Below are 27,711 nucleotides of genomic sequence, written 5' to 3'. Positions count from 1 at the left end.
AATACTACCAGTACATACTATGTGTGATTTATTATTATTACTAGCTGGTAGTAGAAAATTTTCTTTTAATTTTTGTTATGTGGAGGCAGTAGTTTTTTTATTTGATGAAAATATATTGAAGCAAAATGTGTATTTATATTTAAAATTCCTTACACTTGTGTAGGTTGTGTAGATTACATGTGATTTATCTGATACTACCACTCTACACATCTTCGTATTACACATTGACAACAACAGATTGTGTTTTGTAACAAATTGTGAAGACATTAATTAGTTAAATTGATTGGAACTTGATTGCTTCTTCAGATAAAATTAATATATTTCACGAAATGAAACGTTGAAATTATGGCTTACAATACTTCGAAGAGCGTCCGGAGAAATGGTATCTCGAGTTCTCAGCGAAAAAAATTGTTAAAAAAAATAAAATAAAATTTCAAAAGTGGAGAGTCTCTCGAACTCTTAGGACCATGTACTCATTAACCAGCAACACTACTGATCCATGAGTGGAGGGTCGGTAGGCGGCTCACCCACGCCAGGGAATGGGGAGGCGCCGCTCGGGGTATTCAAGGAATATAGATAGAATCCTTGGGGTATGTAGGGAGTTGTAGCGTCCTCGGCCGCTACTCAGGCGCAGGTGACGAGAGGAAGTCTTGAGCAGCAGCAGGTAAGGGGCCAGCGACCAGGAGCAACGAAAGATCTGCAAGGAAAATAAATGAACAAAATTGCAACGGAATAAGTATGACACTAGTTTAAAGTCCTTAAGTTAATTGTAAATTTCATATACACACCAGATTACTATTATAGCCACACACTACCACTCAAAGCTATAGCAGCAAATTCTGGCACATCACTACCGCCGCTGTCCTCTTGGCTAGTATTGCAAAAAAGCTTTGAACACTTATCCGAACTTGTAGTAACGCGCATGTGACACCACCACCCAAGTCTCACACGTAGCCTCACTCTGTTGCCACGAAACATGAGTCGACCAATTTCGTCGAGAACACCCATCCATCACCCTCCTCGTTGCTGCTTGGCGCTGGCAGACTAGGCAGCCAACAGTACTGTTTGTTGCGTTAGGCTTGAGACATCAGCGCCATCTGTCACTCGTCTCTGTCAAACATCCTACCAACCAGCACGCACCAGAAGCATATTACTAACCTAAACCTTAAGAATGCAAGGGAACTAAACATTCAAGTGAACTTTATCACTACATTTAGCATACCCACTTGTCACTGGAAGACGCCCCAGGCAGTTACTCCAGGCTCACCGCCGCCCGCCTCACTCACCGGTCAAGTAAACTAGTCGCCGTCAGTCGACCATTCATAGTCTGCAAGTTATTAATTCCGTAAGTAGCACATTTATTCATATCTGCACGCATAAAATATCTTCAAAACGGCAAACAACTTATGATTTTACAGTACTTACCTGTTCGGCGACCAGCTGCAGTGCTTGAAGGGATGCTTGCATATAGACAAGACACCCTTGCCACTTTAATTTGACACGTGTCTCAGCTCCATTAGTCATGCAGCCATTGCACATGATAAATCCCAGTCACTCCGCTAAACTAAAAGATAACACGTAATTTAAAACCACCAACAAATAATACCTCTTAATTCCTAATCTAAATATTGCAAATAGAGGTTCACTTCATCAGACCCGGCCGTAGCTGTGCAATGCAACACCTACAACACTTGCCTGGCGACCACAGATTTGAGTCAGTCAATCATCCGACTCATCATCTCGCAATGAAAACATCGCACAGGGTCTAAAGACAGCACAATGATGATAGCACGTACATTCACAACCTTGCACATCTAAAGAATATTGTAAATCGATAACGACCACTCATGTAAGTAATACTATAATTAACTTACCGTTGGCAGAGATGCGCGAGTCAACAGTTGTTAGTAGAGACGCTTGTAAGCACGAATCACTGTTGCCACACACAAGGCACGACGCACACCACGCAGCCCTGTCACACATCCAGCCAATCTACATATACCTAATGAAAACTAATCACTGAACTCAACATCACACAATTGAAACAATCAAAAAGTTACTCACGTTCATACGCAACATCTTTAAAATTACAAAAACTATGATCACATCCACATAACATTTTGACAATACCTGTTACAGCTGTTTGGCGCTCGCGTAGACACAGACGAGTCGCCGAGCCACCCACCATAACAAGCAGTCCCGTCAGTCAGCCAGCCAGTCTATGCGTTAACGAAAATTGGAATATTGAATCATCACATCACAGTACTGAAGCAATTGATATCCATTATCAGTAATCGATCATGTCTACAGGCTTATTCGTACGAGACGGCACATGGTACTGTATAACCTGCCTCAACTGGTACTCCTACACTTGTCACACAACACTTAGCCGTAACAACACCACAACCAGCTTTATCACTGACCGTCTCTAGGCTACGGACTCGAGAACCCGCCGCCTCTTACTTCACTCTACATACCACAACACTTCCCCTTACCGGTATGAAGAACACCTCCATCATCTTACGATCCCCTGCAGACTACGACGCGCGGAGCCGCCGCCTTCCTCTCCTCACCTTTCTTATTCTCCCGTCCCACTCCCACCCAACCCGCCCACTCACTTCCTTCTCGACCGCGTCTTGAATCCCCAAATCAAGCTCTGAACCCAGACCGTCAGACGGCATCAACTCCACCTGTCCACCTCGCACTAAAGTCAACCAAGCTTGTTAAGAGTCTACTTCCTCAGTCCAACATTAAATCCATCAGTTAAAGCTATGTAGATATGCAGACAAGGCAACAAACACCGTGAGAAAGGCTGAAGGAAGGTCAGTGAGTGAGGCCTCGGGGATGTTGTTTCGATATCGTACAAGCTTCACGCCTAATGATCTACTCCAAATTCTCATAGGAACTCAAAACCCAGTATACATTATAAAAAAAAAAAAAAAAAAAAATACAATTATATAAACATTTCAACATTTTTCTTCACTGTGAAGTAATAAGTAAGTTGAAAGATTGCTTCATTGATACTCAGAGGCAAAACAAAACACCTGCAACACACTTAATTAGTTATTAATCAATAACCATCAATACTTGAAAGATCATCCTCTGTGTTTAATCTCCTGTGATTCAAATTGGCCAAGAAGTTGCTTTATTAATTCATTCTATGCATTACACTTTAGACAACTCTACAAGTGTAGAGCGATAACTATCTCACAAAATGGCGGTAGGCTATTCATCTTTACCTGGGAAAAGGGAAAAGAAGAGAGAGAGAGAGAGAGAGAGAGAGAGAGAGAGAGAGAATTAAAAATAGCCTCAAAATTGCTAAGTTTTCAAAAGATTTCTCCGTGGCACCTCCAGCTGATAAGGCTCGCTTCGCGGCTCACCACCAATCTCAAGGGGTAGGTCTACAGGATTCAGGTGAGGCAATCCCTCCACCCCCCAATTACCTGCCATCCGGTAAACCCTTCCCTCTTCATCTCTCCCACCATTAGAACCTATAGAAATATGACAATTTTTTTTCCTTTAACTCATTGATGGAAGGTAAAATTCCGAACATTTAAAGTTTTTTTTTTTAATCTCCCCGGAACGCAGATTTCAAGGAGTGAACTCCGAACATGTCCGGTAATATTTAGAAGTGTGGCAACCCTAACCTAAACAGTGATCCGATGTAGCCTCAATCCTTCCCAGTCCTACACGCTAATATGTTGACAATCCCCTTACAAAATACAGACTAAGATTTTGAGAGTTGCGGGTTTTGTTGCTTGAGGTGATAAAAATTGTTAGTAGTAGTAGTAGTAGTAGTAGTAGTAGTAGTGGTAGTAGTAGTGGTAGTAGTAGTAGTAGTAGTAGTAGTGGTAGTAGTAGTAGTAGTAGTAGTAGTAGTAGTAGTAGTAGTAGTAGTAGTAGTACAGTAGTAGTAGTAGTAGAATCACAAGTAGTAATAATAATAGTAGTAACAATAATAAGAGCAGCAACACTAACAAGAATCACAACAAAAACATCGATTAACAAAGAAGAACCACTACTCTCTCTTAGATTAATAACGCCACGCTGAATGACCGCGCCAGCCACACGAAGCGAGCGACACGAGACAGACCCACAAAGGAGAGCAGTTTATACTGACACTGGTAATGAGCAGTGGCAGACGAGGCGGCCCTGCACGTTAGTTCTACAATCTACAGGGAAGGCCGCCTCCTTACTGTCACCTCTTCGCCTCAAACTCTGCTGCCTTGAACACTTGGATAACACAATGAGCGACAGGCAGATGCACTTTAAAACCGTAATGATGGTTGACGTTTTTGTTCACCCTGCTCTTCTTCCTCCTCCTCCTCATTGCAAATTATTTCCGAGAGGTAAGCACCATATCTGCGGTGCGACACATGAGGTCCAAAAATGGCACTCAGCTGCGTGGTCTGCAAACGAAAGTAACTACCTAGGCAGGCTTGCGTATGACCTGCAGGCCTACATCACCACCACTGACACTTTAGGCTTTGATAAAATTAAGCAGCAGTCTCCTTGGGAAGGTGGGAGTTATGCTTTGGTTACGGCGCAGTTATCTTATCCAAAATCCAAAGGAATGTTACCATCCTGGGGAATTGAAATTCCACCATGAATGTGAAATAAATGGACTCATAACTAATACCGCTACACATGTGTACTTTGATGGATCTGTGAAGGACGATGGGAATACAGAGTGTGGTGTCCTCGTGAGACGCTTCTCAGGAAATGAATGACACGTAGATACGGACTACAGTTATTAGTTTTTATCTTTTTTTTTTTTATTTCTACCATGTGGGCTTTTCACGGGAATTTATGGGCTAAAGGGGGTACTTTTTTTGGGTACCTCCTATCTCAAAGCCCACCCGCTAGGAAACCGTTGCCCCGAGTAAGGAAGCCCAACCTACACTCGGACCGTGGACAGGATTCGAACCCGTGCGCTTGGAGACCTCGCGGACCCCGAAGCACGCATGGTTCCACTGTACCACGGCGGCCCAAATCGTGTGCCCTCCGCTATAGTCAGAGAAGTTAGGGGAGAGATAGACAGTTTAGATAAATTTAGTTGACAAATGACTATTGAGTCTAAGCCAGATGGTGGAACACTTGGAAGATTCAAGAGCGTGGGCACGAGAGCAAGTTATATCGTTGCGCACATAGACGCAACATCCAGCTTAGGAGAATAGAGAAAGTGGACGGAACAAAAAAAGGGGCTATTGTCGATTGCCTCAGACAGCTATGTTTCGGTAAGGAAAAGAAGATGAAGTTTACTAGAGGAGAGGTGGTGTTCTACAGTTTGAAACAATATGTATAATACTTTTGTGAAATGTATTACACTTTTTGAGTGAAAATAAATTTGGGGACTAAGGTCCCCCTAGCCTCCCATGGCTATGGCTATGAACAGCAATGAAGATGATGCCATAATTGAAGGAAAAGATTTCTGAAGAGCAACTGGAAGAAATCAGACATTAGAAGAAGGAAGAGAAAGGGGATTTAATAACAATGTACAATTTAATAAACCCTTTGGAAAAAAGGTAGAAACAAGGTTTGGGGATGCATATAAATGAGGGAATAAGATGTACAAGAGGAAACAAAAAAAATATTGAAAATAGTAAATGTGTTAGTGACATCAAGAAATATAGTTTTTCTTATTGAAACATTGATCTCTGGAATAACATGAGTGAGGAGATGGTCACAGATGTTAGTGTGAGAAAACTTAATAAAAAGAAAAATAAGATAACTGTAGATATGGAGACAAGACAAATATAATTCATCATTCAAGCTTTCATCAAAAGCTTTGATGCTGCAATAAATGTATGGCTAGATTCAGAATATATACATACATACATAGCCATCCCTTACAGCCACTCTATCCACTTTACTAATATTTCACATCCTCTGCTGTAGGTGGCAAAGCAACCTTATCCACTACATAAATTACCTTCACTCTCTGTGTCTTGTCAAATCTAGTCACCAATTTTTTGCAAGTCCCATTCACAGCTTTCAGTCATAAGTCTCTTTCACATCAAAAGTAATATTTTACACATACTTACAGTGTACATTTTAAATGATTTTAAGGAATACAAAATGGAAGCTGTTCTAAAGAAACATACAGCACAAGAAATCAGAGGACTCACCTTTGGTGTGGGACTGTGTAGCCTGAGGGGCCTGCATGGTGCTCACCACTTATGGAACATTCTGTAACATTCATGTACATTAATCATCATGTAACATTACTCCTCACATTGCCTTGGTAGTCAGCTCTCAAAACACAATAAGTTAGGTTAACTTAGTCTCAATCCAACAATAGTTTTGCATTAACTGCCAGAATATTGACTGCTGTATAAGTTATGTTCACTTATCTATAAAGGAGTGAATGAACAGATTCAGTAAAAGGTTTACAATAAAACACACTGGTAAGAAATCATTATATGAGGCACAGATATACGTACACTTTGCTTGATGAAAGAAATTATTGAAATAAATTATCACTTAAATTCACAGGCTATATTTGCAATATAATGTTTTAGAAGTTTGATAAAAAAAAAAAAACTATAATGAAGTAATCAAGAATATAAGATGCTAGCTGACTATATAGGAAAAAAAGAGGATATGATATAGTGTAGAATATCTCCTTAGTTATTTCTCTACATAAAATAGCTTGCTTCCTATAGATGGAGTGATGCTTCAAAGGTATTACTACACCTTGCACTACTTGCACTGCTTATTACATCCAGCATGACTTGCAGGTGGCAAGGAGTGCTGCCTGGCACCAGTAGTGAGGTCGGGGCCTTCATGCTCCATGCTGGCACCATCTGTCATAACAGTCATCAGATTAACAGCACGGATATAATTACAATCTTCTCTCTTATATACTAGAGATAAGCACAGTACATGCAACTGACATAATAACAATGTTATGAAATAACTGAAATAATTTCTTAAATATCGTTAAAAAGAATTTACCACCAATCAAACATGCTTCAAAATAACACCCCCATTATTGAATGTTGCCTTTATCGTCATTGAAAGTTTAAGAATTATCATACTCTCATACATCCATCATTAGTGTATGTTCCATGTAGAAACACCTTATACACTTTCTGGTGTGATCACTGACTGGTGACATTTCTTGAGAGAAGGCCAGACTCCATTCAAGTACAACTGTCTTATGTTGGTTACCTCCACTAGGCTCAGCAGCAGTAGAGACTTCCTCCCCAAGATGTGCAGCTTGGATGTAGGACTCTTCATTGAGATCACCAAAATTTTTATCATATACTGAAGGAAAAATAGTATTAAGCAACATGAACAATTAATTCTCCATTGGCAAGTGCTAACTATCTGCTACCTAACACATTGCAATTCAATAAATTACTGTAGTAGTTATAAACACAAAGTTATGATGTCTACTACTAGACATGATATGGCTGTATCTAAAATACACATTTAATTTTCCAAAACACTTGCTGTGAAATAATGTAAAAAATAATTCTTTACTCACTCTGATTGAATGGCAGCACTTCTGAAATGAGGTTTGTGTTCCTCGTCTCAAGGGCATCGATGGTATCCCAATCTCTTTCATGTTCTGGAACAAGCCTGATATTTACTCAACCAGAATAATGGTGATAAATTCACACACATACATACACACACACACACACACACACACACACACACACACACACACACACACACTCCCGGCCGGGTGGAGATATTTGGGTGTGTCTCCTTTCACGTGTAGCCTCTGTTCACCTAGCAGTGAGTAGGTACGGGATGTAAATCGAGGAGTTGTGACCTTGTTGTCCCGGTGTGTGGTGTGTGCCTGGTCTCAGGCCTATCCGAAGATCGGAAATAATGAGCTCTGAGCTCGTTCCGTAGGGTAACGTCTGGCTGTCTCGTCAGAGACTGCAGTAGATCAAACAGTGAAACACACACACACACACACACACACACACACACACACACACACACACACACACACACACACACACACACACCAGTTGTCAACTGGCTGGCTGGCCGGCTGGCTTTAGTTCACATCGGACAGCAGCGGGTCACATCCTGTCGTCCCATTCACTCTGTTACACCGCTACAGACGTTAATCAACCCGCATCATGGCTGATTTCGTACCCTCACAAAGATGCAAAGATAAACTTGTTCACGAAGGATTTATTTACACAAGGGACAGGACAAGACGAAATACCACATACTGGAAGTGTGACAAAAGAAAAACATGTATCGGCAGAGTAGTGTCAGTAGGTGATGACGATACAATGGAAGTGCGGGTAACTAAAGAACACACGCATGCTTCACGATGTGAAGAAGCGGCAGTGCATAGGCTGAAAATAAACTTGAAGCAAAAAGCTGTGGAACAGCCAGCAACACATCCAGCTACACTCATCCGCGAGGAACTTGTAGGTTTATCTGACTCCGCAGTAGCAGCTTTACCTGAGCGTCAGTCGCTTCGCCGACTATAAACAAGAGTAAGGCCTCAGTGAGACCAAGTAACCCTAAAAACATAGACTTACAGATAGTTCCGTCTTACGTAAGTACAATATCTGGTCGTCCGTTTCTTTTGCACGATAATGAGGGAGATACACGAAGCAGAATAATTATATTTGCTACTGAAGACAATGTCCTTTACTTGTTTTCCTCAAATATGTGGTATATTGATGGAACTTTGCAAGTAGTACCAGGCATGTTTTTACCAGCTTTGAACAGTGCATGGAAAAGTGGCAGAGACGATATTTCCTCTTGCATATGTCCTCATGCAAAATAAACGACAAGAAGATTACTGCATTGAGGAAAACAGTTCTAAGAGAGTAGCGGCTATTTCGTCGAACCACGATTTGTGAAGCAAATAGAATACCAAGCCAGATGAATGGGTACGAAACACCTGTGGAAGCCATAATCTGTGACGTCAGAAGCTTTCAATCTAAGCATACAGAACGCAAGACGTCTATTTAATATACATTGAATGATTGAGTCAAAGAAATAAAAAAATAAAAAACACGTCACTATTTCCCCTGTAGGCTCTTCTTGAATAAAAGAAAACGCCAATCCTAACAAAAAAAAAAAAAAAGAAAACATATATATATATATATATATATATATATATATATATATATATATATATATATATATATATATATATATATATCGGGATTGGCATTTTTCTTTTCCTTTTTTTCTTTTTTTCTTTTCTTTTTAGTTTTAACTCAAGAAGAGCGTACAGGGGACATGGTGACGTGTTTTCAATTTTTTGACTCATTCACTGAATGCATATTAAAAAGATATGTGTATGCGTGCTGTGTGCTTGGCTTTTGCATTAGCACATACTTTACGTTTATTTCATACACTACGTAAGTTATGGGTAGTAGAGGAATAATGTTGTATTGCCTTTCAAATAGGTCAATATTAGTAAGTTATATTAGGTTAGCGAAAGCATTTTGAAAGGATTCTACTTTGATTTTCATTTTACGTATTTCTTTAGAGTGTGAAGATAAGCTACCAGACTCAATTTTAATAAAATCTATCAATTAAATATATATTGAAGAGAAAGGGGGTCGACTACTTAACTTACTTGGACAACATTTGTGGTGCCTTAATGACACCAACACAAGTGTTGTGTGATGAAAGAGTGTTTGCCGTCATCCTTTCAGGTGTTCTTTTGAACTAACACCTGATCTCGCATTTTCAGATGCAAAGGCACTAGTACAGACAGGCCACTTGTGTGGTCATCCTGTGAGGTATCTCGCCTTTCATAGTGTTCATACGAGAACATACGTTCTCGCTGCGTTTAGTGCATTCAGAGGTCTTGGAAAGGATATCCCACACCGCCTGCTTGCCCAAACCTAGCTAGAAAGCTAAGCATTCTGAATTCACTGAAGGGTAAGCAACAGAGCACTTTTTTTTCCTTCCTTGATTTATTGTCAAAAATATGGTATAATAGTATTGGTGTGCGTGTATGTACTTCTCTCTAATGTGCAAGTGCAAGGGAAAATAAAGAGGAAATGGATGTAAATGTTAGTTCTGTGAAAGAAAGTAAAACAAGCTAGTAGGGAGGAGTCATAGGTCCAGGAACACGTGAAAGAATGAATTTTAGAGTGGCTGAATAGAATATGGGACTTAATAGTGTATGGGAGAAAATCAATGAGTTTTAAGGGCACACTACACGCTCATCAATCTTAACAAAACCTATCACGAAAAATAATTTCTTATCTTAGGGTTTAGATGATAACTTTTAGTCAAACATTACATAAACGATATAATGCTAAAATGAAATCACAAAGGTTAGCCAAACTAAACCATCCTGGCATAATGAGTTCCACAATCTTTTCTGAATTGGCAAGCAAAAACACATCTCTTGCTGAGGAAGACCTCAAGAAAAAGGATGGCCCACTTCCAATTTTTGTTGTATTTTTGTTTTGGCGTTCCCCAACTTCACTCGATCGCTTGTGATAGTTTTAGGATCTTTTTGCCAAGGTTGGCAAGATTATTTCACACACATTAGAGTTTTCTCAACCTGAGCCTAGGAAAAAAAAAACGTAAACAATCCACGTCAAGCGACTTAACATGGCACAGGGGATCTGCATCAGTGATTCACGAAAAAGAAGAAAAAGAAAAAAAAAAAAAAACTAAATGCTCGTGAATCTGATCACAGAGATAAATTGATAATAGTAGCACCTACACTTTCATCAAAGAAAAACTTCGGCTACCACCGAAAGAGATATATATTTCGTCATTATTTAAATAATACACAAATACACATATTAATACAAAATAACTTAGAACAAGTGTATCCTTTATCCTTAGCCCCACAGAAATAAGTTAATTTCATATGAATGAATATTTGCCCCACTCTGGATATGTAGGTGAAACTTTTTGGAGAGTAAACCTATTGGCAATTAAATCTGTTAAAGCACAATTTTTCTACACTTCTAAACAAACTTCAAACACGTCTATTAAAGTTAGAGACAGAATATCAAAACCTCTTCCTTAGACACTAAGAAAGCGATAGTATAATTTCAGAATCAGTTTTAGGAGAAGAGGACAACGATGCTAATGAAAGAAGCTTTGAGTTAATGGAGAAGCATGGCAAAGAGAAGAAAGGTCCTACTTCACATGATCAGTGTCCCCTAAAATATACATGTTTCAAGACATCTTTTCCATCTTTAAAGGTAACTCTCTCGGACCTGCAAGTGGACTGGAAAATAAATGGGTCTTTTTTTTACTTTTTTTTCTTGACTTTTGTCTGCTTTCCCTTGTTGTTGTTTTTGTTGTTGTTGTTGTTTTTGTTGTTGTTGCTGTTGGTGTTGCTGTTGTTGTTATATGTGGCGCTGTGGTTGTTGCTGTCAACATGATCATCAGATATTTGGTAAAACTGGGTTCAGAGTATGTATTTAGTAATGATTATAATTTACGGCCACATTCAAAAACATATCATCAGGAATATTAAAATTCTGGTAACTGAATTCTCCACGGCTATTTATTTTATTGGCATAATGTCAACCCTTATTGCAGTATTGTACAGGAAAAAACAAGCAAATTGATAAGAAATTGCTGGTACAGTTGGAACAGCTGTGCACCATTAACATAAACCTGCAGAGAAGTGACGTTAGTTAGCGGACCAGTGTCATATCAAATTCACGTGAATTTACACGTTGTTATCCTCTCTTAGTGAAGGGAAATAACCTGGCAACTTCTCCAGTTTCTGAAGTAGTTATGCTGAGTAATGTACACTGTGTATAAGGTAGTATTAAGTTCCATTCGGATATTAATGACGATAAATGTCATAAATAAGATTAATATATTATAATATGAACTTGAAAATTGAGATTTTTCTTTTCTGGCTTTTTCTCACCGCCGAAATGTTGCATCTCTTTTCATATATATATATATATATATATATATATATATATATATATATATATATATATATATATATATATATATATATATATATATATATATATATATTATATACACGGATGTAGAAGTAAACTAGAGATGTTCTTAGTCTGCAATTTATTATAGATATACTACAATATGTAGAGGTAACGAGACGAGCGGTCGTGTAGGGGAATGTATGATATACAATAGGTAGAGGTGACGAGACGAGCGGTCGTGTAGGCGAGTGTGTGTGTGCCGGAGTCTCGGTGCTGTCTATCTCAAGTGGTGACTGGATAGCTGTGCCGTAGTAGTAGTAGTAGTAGTAGTAGTGTGTGTGTGTGTGTGTGTGTGTGTGTGTGTGTGTGTGTGTGTGTGTGTGTGTGTGTGTGTGTGTGTGTGTGTGTGTGTGTGTGTGTGTGTGTGTGTGTGTGTGTGTGTGTGTGTGTGTGTGTGTTTCTGCTGGTCACTGGCCACTCATAATGGTCTTCTGCTAGGTCACGCAACCAAACGTTCTCTTGCAGAAAAAATCTCAAAGCTAGATGAAGAAAGGCATCACATTAAGAGGCGTACCCATTTGCATTATGGATGGGGATAATAGATGGAATTAGGCAGCTTTTCTCGTACAGGGACTGCCACGTGTAGGCCTGACAACCTCTTGCAGATTCCTTCTATTCATATCTTTTTTTTTTTTTTTTTTTTTTACGTAGGGAAGAGGGCCAGCCAAGGGCAAAAAAAAGAAAGTTAGAAAAAGGCCCACTTGAGCGCTGGCTCTCCAAAGAGTTTAAAAAGTGCCAAAACCGTCAGCCAGAATTAGGGGAGCAAATGCCTCGATACCTCCCTCTTAAAAGAAGACAAGTTGTATAAATTCGGAAATACAGATGCAGGAGGGAGTTCCAGAGTTTACCAGTGAAAGGGATGAATGATTGAGCGTACTGGTTAACTCTTGCATTAGGGAGTTGGACAGAATAGGGATGAGAGGAAGAAGAAAGCCTTGTGCAGCGTGGCCGCAGGAGGAGGGAGGCATGCAGTTAGCAAGATCAGTAGAACAGTTACCATGAAAATAGCGATAAAATATAGAAAGGGATGCAACATTTCGGCGGTGAGAAAGAGACTGAAGACAGTTAGTCAGAGGAGGGAGTTGATGAGACGAAGAGCTTTCGATTCCACCCTATCAAGCAAAGCTGTGTGACTGGAACCCCCAAACATGCGAAGAGTACTCCATACAGGGACGGATAAGGCCCTTATACAGAGTAAGCAGTTGGAGGGCGAGAAAAACTGTCGGAGACGCCTCAGAACACCTAATTTCATAGAAGCTGTTTTAGCAAGAGATGAGATGTGAAGTTTCCAGTTAAGATTATGAGCAAAGGACAGACCGAGGATATTCATTGTGGAAGAGGAGACAGTTGAGTGTCATTGAAGAAGAGGGATAGTTGTCTGGAAGGTTGTGTCGAGTTGATAGATGGAGGAATTGAGTTTTGAGGCATTGAAAACTACTAGATTTTCTCTGCCCCAATCGGAAATCTTAGAAAGATCGGAAGTCAGGCGTTCCGTGGCGTCCCGCGTGATCTGTTGATTTCCTGAAGGGTTGGACGTCTCTGAAAGAACGTGGAAAGATGTAGGGTGGTATCATCAGCGTAGGAGTGGATAGGGCAAGAAGTTTGGTTAAGAAGGTCATTAATGAATAATAGAAAGAGAGTGGGTGACAGGACAGAACCCTGAGGAACACCACTATTAATAGGTTTAGGAGAAGAACAGTAGCCGTCTACCACAGCAGCAATAGAGCGGTCGGAAAGGAAACTTGAGATAAAGTTGCAGAGAGAAGGATAGAAGCCGTAGGAGGGCAGTTTTGAAATCAAAGCTTTATGCCAGACTCTATCAAAAGCTTTTGATATGTCTAACGCAACAGCAAAAGTTTCACCGAAATCTCTAAAAGAGGATGACCAAGACTCAGTAAGGAAAGCCAGAAGATCACCAGTAGAGCGACCTTGACGGAAGCCATACTGGCGATCAGACAGAAGATTGTGAAGTGACAGATGTTTGAGAATCTTCCTATTCAGGATAGATTCAAAAACTTTAGACAAGCAAGAGATTAAAGCTATAGGACGGTAGTTTGAGGGGTTAGAACGGTCACCCTTTTAGGAACAGGCTGAATGTAGGCGAACTTCCAGCAGGAAGGAAAGGTAGAAGTCGATAGACAAAGTTGGAAGAGTTTGGCCAGGCAAGGTGCAAGCACAGAAGCACAGTTTTTGAGAACAATAGGAGGGACCCCATCAGGTCCATAAGCCTTCCGAGGGTTTAGGCCAGCAAGGGCATGGAAAACATCATTACGAAGAATTTTGATTGTAGACATGAAATAGTCAGAGGGAGGAGGAGAGGAGGACAAGCCCAGAATCGTCCAAGGTGGAGTTGTGAGCAAAGGTTTGAGAAAAGAGTTCAGCTTTAGAGACAGAAGAGATGGCAGTGGTGCCATCAGGATGAAATAAAGGAGGAAAGATGAAGAAGTGAAGTTATTTGAGATGTTTTTGGCTAGATGCCAGAAGTCACGAGGAGAGTTTGAGTTTGAAAGATTTTGACATTTCCTATTTATGAAAGAGTGTTTGGCAAGTTGAAGAACAGACTTGGCATGATTCCGGCAGAGATATAAAGTGCATGAGATTCAGGAGATGGAAGGCTCAAGTACCTTTTGTGGGCAACCTCTCTATCATGTATAGCACGAGAACAGGCTGAGTTAAACCAAGGTTTAGAAGGTTTAGGTTGAGAAAAGAATGAGGAATGTACGCCTCCATGCCAGATACTAACACCTCTGTTATGCGTTCAGCACAAAGAGATGGGTCTCTGACACGGAAGCAATAATCATTCCAGGAAAATCAGCATAATACCTCCTCAGGTCCCCCAACTGGCAGAGGCAAAACGCCAGAGGCACCTTCGCTTTGGGGATCCTGCGGAGGATTGGAAAAATAGGACAAGATACAGAAATGAGATTGTGATCGGAGGAGCCCAACGGAGATGAAAGGGTGACAGCATAAGCAGAAGGGTTAGAGGTGAGGAAGAGATCAAGAATGTTGGGCGTGTCTCCAAGACGGTCAGGAATACGAGTAGGGTGTTGCACCAGTTGCTCTAGGTCATGGAGGATAGCAAAGTTGAAGGCTAGTTCACCAGGGTGGTCAGTGAAGGGAGAGGAAAGCCAAAGCTGGTGGTGAACATTGAAATCTCCAAGAATGGAAATCTCAGCGAAAGGGTAGAGGGACAGAATGTGCTCCACTTTAGAAGTTAAGTAGTCGAAGAAATTACTATAGTCAGAAGAGTTAGGGAGAGATAAACAGCACAGATGAATTTAGTTTGAGAGTGACTGTTAAGTCGTAGCCAGATGGTGGAAAATTCGGAAGACTCAAGAGCGTGGGCACGAGAGCAAGTTAAGTCGTTGCGTACATAGACGCAACATCCAGCTTTGGAATGAAAATGAGAATAGAGAAAGTAGGAGGGAACAGAGAAGGGGCTACTGTCAGTTGCCTCAGACAGCTGTGTTTCGGTGAGGAAAAGAAGATGAGGTTTAGTAGAGGAGAGGTGGTGTTCCACAGATTGAAAATTAGATCTAAGACCGCGAATGTTGCAGAAGTTAATGTAGAAAAAGTTGAGGGAGGTGTCAAGGTATTTGTGGTCTTCAACAGGAGAGGTGTCCGACCTGGGGACATTTTGGTCCCTCCCAGAGGGGACTCCGAGGCGTTGTTTATTTTGGGTCCCATTTTTCTTTTAAATTTTGATTTGGAGTGAAGGGTGTATGTGTGGTAAGTGCATGTAGTTTTGTGTGAAGAAGGAGAGCTGTCTTTAGAGGGTAGGCTGTGACTACCCCCTTGAGTTGTGAGGCACAAAGGGAAACATTCAACGAGATCACAACTAGCTTTAATGGAAGGTTCACAGAACCTTCTTATGTGCAGTGAATCGTAGGCTGGCGACTCATTGCAACAATAATGATTGGCCATTCATCTAGATCTGACACATCTCCTATGGGAGACACCTTTTAACCCGTACAGCTTCAGAGACGTACGAGATACGTCGACTACTCTGAGCGAACCAGGCGTCAGAGACGTATGAGATAAGTCGGCGAGCTTCCTCGTGTTTTCGGAGGTATTGCGTCCTCAAAACCTACCATTATACTGCCATCATGCACTGTAGACATTGCTCATGCTGCCTCCTCGTCCCTGCAAACATGAATGCTTCCTGTATTTTATTTATTACATATCTGAACTTTAGCAGTTTCTGCTGCCTTCAGCTAGGTGTAGCGGGAAACTGACGCCTCAACTCCACTAATATGAACAAAGCGTAATTTCCATTACTTACTCTCACCATTTCAGTTGTTTTGGTAACTGTTATATTGTGGTAGTGAAAACTTTGTATGACATAAATAAGAATTTTCCAATCGCTTTGTTATAAGGAAAAACAAGTACATATTACTCGAAAAATATTTGCACAGTGAAAGGCAACACTCCCTCGCGATATCTAGTGTCTATTTTTAGCCACAAACACTCCCAAACAGCAAAACATGACATGTTGTTTTTCTTTCAACTCAGGAACGATATTATGCATGTGTCCAACTCGGGAATCGACTGGTGAGAAACGAGGAAGCGAATAAACTAGTCACATAAGGCTTTGCTAAGTCGCTAACCTTAGCGCAAAACATCTCGCACCAATTAATACCACTTCCAGTCAGTTCAGGGAGGAATGACTGTCATTTTCATTTGTTTCACATCATTTAAGACTGGTTTAACAAATAAAAAAAATCCATGATGTGGCCAGCACTGGCGAAATCACAAAGTCTCAGATCTGCTGACACTGTACGGGTTAAGCCAGGGATGGGATGATGCAATTATCACACTAGATGTTCGAAGTTTAGGTAAAGCGGGATATAAATGTATTCGTTTTTTTATTTTTTATTTTTTTTTTTTTAAGGAGATAAAAAGGTTTGTTAAAAAACTAAGGAGAAAAAAAAAAATCCAGAAAAAACAACTAGCTCTATAACGGGTCATATCTCACTTACGGTAAGTCCAATCGAGTTGAAAGTTTAGTATGCTGTTTGTGGGTGTACATGCAAGTCATTCGATAAATTTCATTAAGTTTGCGTAAATGGTTTCGGAGAAAAAAAAACCTGCTTTTTTTTCGTTTTTTGTTTTCTTAAAATTCACTTTTTGGTCTATTGCTTAAAAAAAAAAATAGCATAGAAACTACTCTGTATCTATATGCAACTATTGTTGAAATTAGTTTGTCTATTTTCTTTTGTATTTTGAAGAAAAAAAAGTAATTTTCTTTTTACGTCGCGTTTTCTATTCAAATTATCTAAAATCTAATCCCAAAAAATTGCATTTGCGTTGTTCTTTACAATGATATCAAACAAAAGAGGTTCAAAGTTTATACCGATTTAAAGAAATTTTTTGAAGTGTAAAAACGCAAGTTTTGAAATATTCGCTCCTAAATTGTTTTTTTCTCATTTTGTCATTGTTTTGATATTCGTATTCGTCTGATTGACATGACATTTTTAGGCATAATTGTGTATAAAATGGTGATCTCCTGGAGCATGACAGGATGATAATGCATCAGATTCCCGCTTCTCTAGAAAGTATTATTCACTCGTAAGTCAGGGTGTCGCGAGGCGCCATCACCAGTGTCACGTCAGTTTGCTATATTATGAATGGTCTAGACATGTGAGTCTTGATTAATGTGTTGAGGTGACAGAGAGACACTGTGAAGATATTATCACTGGTCTGGGTTCAACCTCTTACCTCTGTGTCAAAATAATCTCTTGGAATCGTGTAGTCAACTTTTATTTTTGATTGTATAATGATAATAGACTGGTTGTGATGGTAAACTAGTCATGAAACGAATGTTTAGACTTTAGACAGCATGTCTAAAGGCACCCGCACCAAGGCAGGGTGGTGGGGTGGTAGAGGGAGTGCGTGGGGGGAGGAACGACGCAAGACTGGGGCTGCTCACGCTGCGTAGGGAGATTTGTACATATTATATATGGATATTATCACAGCTATCAGTGACAACTGTGCTTATTCATCATCGTCTTGGTTGCTTAACTACATGTTATTGAAGTTTCTGTTTCTAAATCTCGTCAATTCATGTCTTTTTATACGATAGTTTATTAGCATGATGTTCTTCTTTTATGGTATTTTAGTGTTATTACATGAATTTTACTGTCTTAGTAATCTTTTATAATTATGACACTTCTTCATTATTCTTAATTTTAGCTATATCTGTATCTTGCTACGAGAATATCATAATGTACAGCTGTAAGAATGACCATTGTTAACAATGGAACAATACAATAAATTCTAATTCTAAATTCTAATTCTGTAAGGACGATAGTTCTGAAAATTATGGAGCTACGAACCTGATATCACTCCTCCTCCATATCCAGCCACACACTAGCCTGGGTGAGTGCTGAGTGCTGAGTGGGTGTGACTCACTTCCACCCATCTGCTAATGACTAGGATGTCAGAAGGTGTAATTTATTGAGAAAAATATTCATATTCTCATACGTTGAAATAAGCAATGTGTGATACATAATTTTTTCCGCGTGACTCAGGCGATGATGTAAGAGTGCAAGGCATTTAAAAATAGCTTCCTCAGGGAAATGACATTTGATTATTGCAAATAAACATCTTAGAACGATAACTTAGGAACTCAAGCACCAGATGAGTAAAAAAAAAAAAAAAACCTCATAAATGAAATAAAATAAAATGTAATAATACGCAAGAAATCGTACGTACATTCCAAGTCATGAAGTCATAATGAGTAAAACCAGTACAAGAAAGTGCAAAATATGAAGAAAAGGCAATCTAGAATTACATCCCAGCAACTTCTAATCTCTATTAAATACCTTGGTGTTTATATAGACAGATATATGACATTAAAATAAAAACAAAAAACATCGAATTATCAAACAAAAGTAATGGGAAGTTTAGAATTTGTTATTAGAAAAAAATATCCAGGCGTGTAAAATCATAGTACAATGTCTGGCACTTTTGTAAGTTAATATAGACTACAACTAATGCTGTTTTTTTTTTAACAAAAAATCAAGCTGAAAAAAATTCAAAATTTCGCACCAAAAGTAGAAGAAATAATTTCAAAGAATTTGAAATTATTGACTATAAAATATAAAATACTTGTGACACAATGACCAATTCTTTACCCTGCTCAGCTTCTGCATCCCTTGCATTTCTTCACCATTAATAAAGTCACCTACACCAGATCACGGCGAAAAATTAAACCGTAAGTTTCCAAACCAAACAGTGATGCAGATGCCATAATCAACTTTGATTCATTATTGTTTATATATATATATATATATATATATATATATATATATATATATATATATATATATATATATATATATATATCAGCCAGTAATCACATTTCTTTATTCGTCTCCAGCATTACCAAATTCATAAATACACACTTCCCGTGCCCTGACCCAGCACACCACCACATGTGTTAAGGACCGCACACTACCTACATGCCCCTCTAGTTAATCAAGTCTAATATATCTTATTTTTTATTGTATACAGTAATACATAAAATTAATTGTCTATAGAAATGTATTTATGTGAATCAAAATTTCGGTAAGTGAGATTATGCATGTATGTACTCTTATATTACATAAATACATTGAATGTCAATTAATGAACACCACAATTTATAAAATGATCTATCGCTATCATTACCACCAGCATTATCATCACCACCACCACCACCACTACTGCTACTACTACTACTGCTACTACTGCTGCTACTACTGCTACTACTACTGCTACTACTACTACTACTACTACTACTACTACTACTACTACTACTACTATTACTAAAACTACTACTACTACTACTACTACTAATGTTATTATCATTATTATTGTCATTGTTATTATTATGATTATTATTATCATTATCATTATTATTATTATTATTATTATACTAATTACTAATATCATCATAAGTATAACAGCAATAATAATAATAATAATAATAATAATAATAATAATAATGAAAAAAATAATAAAAATAATAATAATAACAATAATAATAATAATAATAATAATAATAATAATAATAATAGTGTTGTTACAACAACAACATACACTACTACTAATTTTACTACAACAACAACAGCAACAACAACAACAACAATAACTGCTACTACTGCTACTACTGCTACTACTGCTGCTGCTGCTACTGCTGCTGCTACTGCTGCTGCTGCTGCTGCTACTGCTACTGCTGCTGCTACTGCTGCTACTGCTGCTGCTGCTGCTGCTGCTACTGCTGGTGGTGCTGCTGCTACTACTGCTGCTACTGCTACTGCTACTGCGTGGCTGCTGCAACTACTGCTGTTGTTTTGCTGCTGCCACTACTGCTACTGCTGCTACTATTGCTGCTAATTGTTATTACTATCATTATCATTATTATTATTATTATTATTATTATTATTATCAGTATTATTATCATTATTATAGTAATAATAATCATTATTATATTAATTAATTACAACAACAATAATAATAATAATAATAATAATAATAATAATAATAATAATAATAATAATAATAATAATAATAACAATAATAATAATAACAATACTAGTAATAACAATAATAATAATAATAACAATACTACTACTACTACTACTACTAATAATAATAATTATAATAATAATAATAACAACAAATATAATAATAATAATAATAATAATAATAATAATAATAATAATAATAATAATAATAATAATAATAATAATAATAATACTGTTGTTACAACAACAACAACAACAACAACAACAACAACAACAACAACAGCAATAACAATATTCACTACTACTACTATTATTTAGTAGTAGTAGTAGTAGTAGTAGTAGTAGTAGCAGCAGCAGCAGCAGCAGCAGCAGCAGCAGCAGCAGCAGCAGCAGCAGCAGCAGTAGCAGCAGTAGCAGCAGCAGCAGCAGCAGCAGCAGTAGTAAATATTTACCTATCGCTACTACTTCTATTTTGTTACAGGTAACGGTTGTCTTTTGCCCAACAGCATCTAACCAGTCATGGCTATACGGTATCTTACCATCCACATCAGTTTCCTTACGATCTTAATCATCGTTACTTCACTGATCTTATTCAGGTAGGTTGTCTGCTTTGCAAATCATCGTTCATGATATATATATATATATATATATATATATATATATATATATATATATATATATATATATATATATATATATATATATATATATATATATATATATATATATATATATATATATATATATATATATATATATATATATATATATATATATATATATATATATATATATATATATATATATATATATATATATATATATATATATATATATATATATATATATATATATATATATATATATATATATATATATATATATATATATATATATATATATATATATATATATATATATATATATATATATATATATATATATATATATATATATATATATATATATATATATATATATATATATAACTACTATTCTACCCCCTTTCACCTTTCACCGCAGGCACATCTCTGTCAGACAGTTTGCTAATTTTGGTGATCAGCTAGTCAATATATGAACTCTCCCTCTCATGCTTGTGTTTTAGAATAATACATGTTACTGGATTGAAAATAATAAACCATATTATAGTACAAAGTACATGTATGCCACTGTACGGTAATTTCAATATGATACATGTATTTTTAAACAATTTCACTTCCCACATTAAAGGGAGAACAAATGTTGAACATAGCATGGTCCTCTGATGCAAGTGCATCAGAGGACATGTCATACTGGTTTAAGAAAACTTCTCAAAAACTTTGAGGAACCCACGTTTATTACTAGCATGCAGAGGGTATTTATGAAAGTCATGCGTAGCGGCAGCAAGTTTGTCAGAGAGAAAGGTTTGGGCATTTTTGGGCATTGAGGTAAGATGGCTTCTCTGACTGTGGAAGTACCTCGATTATCTACTTGCTAAACAGGAGCAGCTAAGTGGATAGCAACTCTCATCAGGGTTTCAGAAATTGTGTGAAGAATAGAGTAACAATAACGTACGAACAACGAATCCATCATCAAGGTAACCATTCCCATGAGTACGTGAGAGCTCCTAGTTTTAATTACATTGGGGTAGCCAACATGACCCGAAACATTGTCATTGCTTCAAGAAAAGGGTATGGTAAGGATCGTGGTCTGAGATTGCAAGGGTTAATAGGATGACTAGAGGTCGGGATGGCAATGCACAACCTTCCTCCGTACGTTCAGGATGTCTTTCCCGCACAACATAACATTCTTAATCTGTGTCTGATATCTGCAATACTTACACCTGACGAAGGAGATAAAGTGGTAATTACTGAGGGAGAACTGCATCTTGCGCTTACTGTATCAAAGAACACTGCTCCAGGGGATGATGGTCTTATCAAGTCTGCACCAGACAATTTACTGGCGATTTTGAAATCTTTTTTGAAATTACGTAAGGGTTTCAAAACTATGAAGAGAATATTGATTTCTTTTTATATACTGTTACTAGACATCTAGACATACTTCATAGCGTATATTCGTAATTGTAAGTGAAAAGAAAAAAAAAGTCAGCCTCACAGCAAAACATTGAAAAATAAATACCCATAAAATAAACATTTAAAAAAATTATCAAAAATATATTTCAAGGAGCTAAGGAGTATAGCTATTAGCTAAAGCTACACACCAGTTATTAGATACGAGTATCATGATTATTTTACGAAAAATATTTAAATTGCTCAATTACACACGGAGTTATAGTTACTTTTGTGCGAAAAAAAGTTTCAAGTTAATTTCATTTATATGTTTACATGTTGACTACTCCATAAAGGTGTCACCAAGTGGTATTAAATGCACATATCTACTTACATAATTTTTTGTCCATTTTTGGAAGTCAGCAGCAGATGCTCACTGCGCTTCATGTCACGCTTATGTCACGTTCATGACACCTGTGTAGCTGCAGTGTGGGAGAATTCATCCTGGCCCAGCGAGGCTCCTGATTCCCTGCTATTTATATACAGAAGATATATAATATGCATATATAGAACAAATATAATATGTGATATGCATATTATATAATTCTGTTATATAAATAACATGACTTACTGCACTTTGGGTGGAAGATTCAAGGAAAAGAGGTGAGGCAGACGGAGCAAAATGGCTCACCCACGTATTGCAGCACGTGTACGACCTCTTCATCGTCTCTCCTCTACCTTTTCAGAATATTTGCACAATTAATTGCTCATATAGCCTTCCTCTTAGCACTGATACGAGGAATGTTTCAGTCTTGGAGTAGTGAAATATACCACATAAAACAGCAAATATGAGATCACAAGTGGAAAAGTGAAGCAGAAGCAGTCGCACCCCACTTTTGATCGCTCCACCCACACTTGTGTTGGCTGTACTGCCGCTGAACGCAGGCTAAGCTGTCGTACAACAATACCAAAGCATATAATCCTAAAAACAACAAAAGAAACGGCAAAAACACAAGGAAAACAAAACATAACGGATAAAGGGCGTGGCAGACGCGCTGGTCTTTAAATTCCTAGTCATTTAATCCAGCCATTACCTCAGAAGATACGAGTTGTGCGTTTGGCAACTGATCCCCCAGGCCACAAGGAAATAGAAAGGCAGAGGAGTGAATTGGAGGGGAAGAAATGTTTGATAGATAGTGGCAAAGTGACCGTTGATCTCTTCTTCTGCTGGATTAGTTGAAAGTGTGAAATCAAAGGGAGAGATGAAGAATTCTTTTGTAAAGTACAGAAAGCTTTGATCTTAGAAGTATCACTGTATGTTATTGGCAAGTTTAAACTGGTGAATTTTGTCTGGGTAATAATTTGCCTTGGCGGATATATATAATCTCATACATGACTTTATTCCTTACTTTCTTGTATTCGACTGGCAGGAGTGGACAGTCTAGTTCTGCTTCGTATGAGTCTTTTGATGCGGGACGTCATCCACAGGAGATCAGATGGTTTTTTTTTTTTTTTTACGGTAAGGCCTATAGCGCCTGTAGACACACTTGAAGAGTGTATGGGAAGCGCTGTTCAGCTTCCGCCCATTAGTGGCGCAGGCAATTTTATTTATAGTGGTACCGTATTAGGGCTCATATCACCCCCAAAGCTCATCTTGGGTGTAACCACCTAGAACCTGGATATCATGGTGACATGTAGGTAACTTTAAACCACTCGACAAATGACAAAGTGTTTAAAGCTGTGCCGTTCTTTGCTGGGAAGTAACGGTGGATGGCTTCCGTGATGGTGGCGACATAATTGCACCATTTGGTGTGGACGTCCTCCACTTCTGACACCTCGGTCGGTCCACGGGTGATGTGTCACTCATTGTCCAAACACCCTTATGACTTAGTCAGGCCTCCACTTACGTGGGGATGTCCACAGGGAGGTGTAAGGGGCTGCGTGAAGCTAAACTACCTCTTCTGCACAAGCTCCTGAGGTGCTGGAAGAGCTGAAAATCTTGCGCCGTGCCCATCTCAGGCACTATCTGCCACGCCTTAGTGCTCGCCATAATATCTGCACAGGTTTATCTCACCGACACAACTCGCCCATATTAATCGTTAGGGACGTCACGTTAGACAAGAGGGAGGAGAGACTGTACCACAAACGTGTGAGCCCAAGCCCCTGTGTGTGTGTGTGTGTGTGTGTGTGTGTGTGTGTGTGTGTGTGTGTGTGTGTGTGTGTGTGTGTGTGTGTGTAGAACGGCAGTGAAAATCCATTAAATAGTATTGAAACATATATTCGGGAAAGAACGGCCGGTGCGAAGAAATTAACAACATATACCATAGAACTGAACCCCTCAGTGACAGTGCACCAAGTGTATCAGACAATGAATTTCATCCCTGACTATAAACTTAGACTCATGCCCCCAGATCAACGTGTGAGCCAATGTGATGGACAACAGGTGCAGACAGAACATGTGGTGATACATTGTCCACTTTTTGCTCAACACCATGTACAGTTCCACATGCTATCTTTTACAAGTATCACTGACCTCCTCAATGAGAATGCTTGTTTGGGTGAACTATGTGATTACATATTTAAAGTCCTTATTCTGTATACATGAACCTCAATGTAGGTGAAATATGTAGCTTCATTAATAGGTAGTTTTGCGTAGTTTGAGAAATCGCACCTACAAGATTATTGAAGCTGTTTCAAATTTTCTAACGAAATGTAAGGTTATATATTTGTTCTTTGTTTAAGTAGAATTTTTCCTACCAATGTCACTAGGTTTGCCGCCTACCAGCGTAATGATTTGAAAAAAAAAAAAAAAAATGGATATTACAACTAAGAAAGCCAAAATTATTTTGGAGCCTTTTCATGGTAATGGCGCAGTAAAGTGTAATCGTGTTGTGGCAGAAGTTCCAAACGCGCCAGTTTATGTTTTAGCATTTTCAGTGCTACACTCTTTGAATATGCAATTTTTCTTTAATAATGTATGCTAATATGTACACTTTGGAAATTACTGTCTAACTGATTGTTCTGTTTTGTCTACTATTATATGTAAGAAAGTTTTTGCTTTATTTGCGTTGAGTATCACAAAAAAAAAAAAAAAAACCCGATTATTATATCTGGATGTTATGGATAGAACATGGTACCTCTACAGTTTTTTTTACCACTAATTATCTTATGTCTCTCCATTAGATATTATCAGAAACAACAACTTCAGCCGTTACTGATGAGAAACTGCGGAGGCACAATTCACTCATCGATAGTTGGCAGCACTTCCAAGGATGGCGCCTTCTACCGTGCAGCAAACATCGCTAAGTTTAACGAAGATTGGGGTAATAGTCACTGCTTTTTTCACAATATTCAGTGAATTCATAAGTTATAATGAATACCGCGTAGGCTGGTGGGCGCATTTCCTCTACCCACACTCAGTATTTTGCATTTATTAATGTTAAACTGCACTTTTCGTCCCTCTCTCTATTTTTTCATGCTATCTAGATAAGTCTTCAAAGAAATTATATCTGAATGAAAAATTATTCATCTACCTATCTCCGGGTCATCCAAAAATTTCCTAAAATCTACTAATTCCATTAATCAAATCATTAATATATTTTATTTGAAATAATAATGGTCTTAAAACTTATTCCTGTGGAACCCCACGAATTACTTGACCTGACTCCAAATTATAAATGTATACTGTATTACAACCCTCAGTTGCCTATCACTTAACCACGATCCTATCCAGCCTAACAACAAGTTTCTCTCTATTTCGTGCCCTCTAACCTTTCTCAAGAGCTTTTTTTATATAAATTGGAAAAACGGCCAAGTGTAATATCTGATTAAAAAGGAGACACCAATTATGATGATAAGTTATCAACTTTTGTTATTTTTTACTTATTATTATTTATCTATTTTGCGTGAAGAATGTATGAGTAGGTGTGTGTATGTAGTATTGTGTGAAGGAAGAGAGTTGTCTTTAGAGGGCAGACTGCAACTATCCCCTTTTGTTGTGAGACAGAAAGGGAAACAAACGTTCAATAAGGTTACAGCTGGCTTTAATTAATGAAAAGTTCACAGCACCCACTGAACCAGTGTTATTAGACCTCACTGGGAGTAATTATCATTTCAGCCGGTCTGATTCGGTACGTTAAGAAACACTTTATTGAAATCAAGGTATATGATTAAACTATTGCCATTATCTTTCGCCTCATAAACTTTACAATAAAACCCAGCAAGTTTGTAAGGCACTACTTCCCTTCACATAGTCATGCTGAGAGTGATCTATCAAGTCGTGTTTACCTAGATTCTTCCCCTTTTTTTCGCCCTTATTTTTTTCTATTAATTCATCTACAACTGAAGTCAACGTGACAGGTCTGTAGTTAGATACTAGATTTTTATATCCTTTCTTTAATATGTGTACAGCGTTGGCTTGCCTGTACATTATCGGTATCTCACCTGGCTCTAGTGACATCCTGAAGATCGATGCCAACAGCTGACTAACGACTTTGCATTCTTAAGGTCTCTCGGATATATTTCATCAGGTCCTGGTGACTTGAACTTTTTTTTTTTATCTATCTCATGTTTTATAATCCCCTTAGTTATAGAAATACGAATATCAGTCGGCTTCTCACTATCTTTTGCTCTGACAATCTGTTCACTTTTTAAAATTTCATGCAAGTTTTCGTGAGTGAAAACGGTTAAGAAATAGTCGCTCATAATTCTACTAATCTCCTAGCCAAAATTAACCAGCTCTCCATTACCTGTCTTCGAATGATTTATTTCTTCTATAGTTTTTGTCATATATACCAGAAAAATAACTTAGGATCTCTCTTTACCTTTCTGGCTACCTGGAACTCATAATTGCTTTTAGCTTTCCTCATTAACCTCATAACTGTTCTACCTTATTCGTTACATTGTGGCCTTAAAGTCTCATCTCCTTGTTTTAATTTCTTATATATACCTCTCTCCAATCTTATGTGTTGTTTTCATCTAGCAGTCACCCACTTATGGTGATTATATTGTTTGACGTGGGATGGCATCTACTTGGTCTGTATATAATAATATTATATAAACGAAATATTCATACACCGCATGTACAGTTGCCGGTAGTAAACTCCTTGCCAATCTTAGCCCATATATTTTCCAGTAGCAATACCTGGCAGATCCACACCAGGTGAAGGCTTCAGGTTCCCTTGGATTCGTTAAACTCCCTGAAAAACTAAGCCTTAAAGCTCCACCCACTTGACCCTCCCCTCCTGGTCCATGCCCTGTCCCTCCCCGTGAACT

The 27,711-nt window shown here is 38.2% G+C and overlaps 2 long non-coding RNA genes across 10 annotated transcripts; one reads left to right on the top strand and one right to left on the bottom strand.

The window, feature by feature from the left end:
• Positions 1-115: 115 nt before the first annotated feature.
• LOC123520491 lies at positions 116-23,249 on the bottom strand. 9 transcript variants are annotated; one of them, XR_006679271.1, is made up of 8 exons: positions 22,832-23,249; positions 7,493-7,576; positions 7,174-7,269; positions 6,129-6,806; positions 2,131-2,219; positions 1,875-1,972; positions 1,426-1,564; positions 116-1,327 (listed from the first exon to the last, which is right to left on the bottom strand). It is a non-coding gene; the product is annotated as an uncharacterized LOC123520491 (long non-coding RNA). The 9 variants fall into 9 exon arrangements; XR_006679272.1 differs by lacking the exon at positions 22,832-23,249 and having other exon boundaries at positions 6,129-6,189; positions 6,697-6,806; positions 7,493-7,624; XR_006679270.1 differs by lacking the exon at positions 22,832-23,249 and having other exon boundaries at positions 7,493-7,624.
• LOC123520502 lies at positions 9,699-26,412 on the top strand. The gene is made up of 3 exons (XR_006679284.1): positions 9,699-9,882; positions 20,931-21,045; positions 25,621-26,412. It is a non-coding gene; the product is annotated as an uncharacterized LOC123520502 (long non-coding RNA).
• Positions 26,413-27,711: the final 1,299 nt, after the last annotated feature.

This window comes from Portunus trituberculatus, chromosome 7 (genome assembly GCF_017591435.1).
Source record: "Portunus trituberculatus isolate SZX2019 chromosome 7, ASM1759143v1, whole genome shotgun sequence".
NCBI lineage: Eukaryota > Metazoa > Arthropoda > Malacostraca > Decapoda > Portunidae > Portunus > Portunus trituberculatus.
This window is presented reverse-complemented; position numbering and strand designations above follow the sequence as displayed.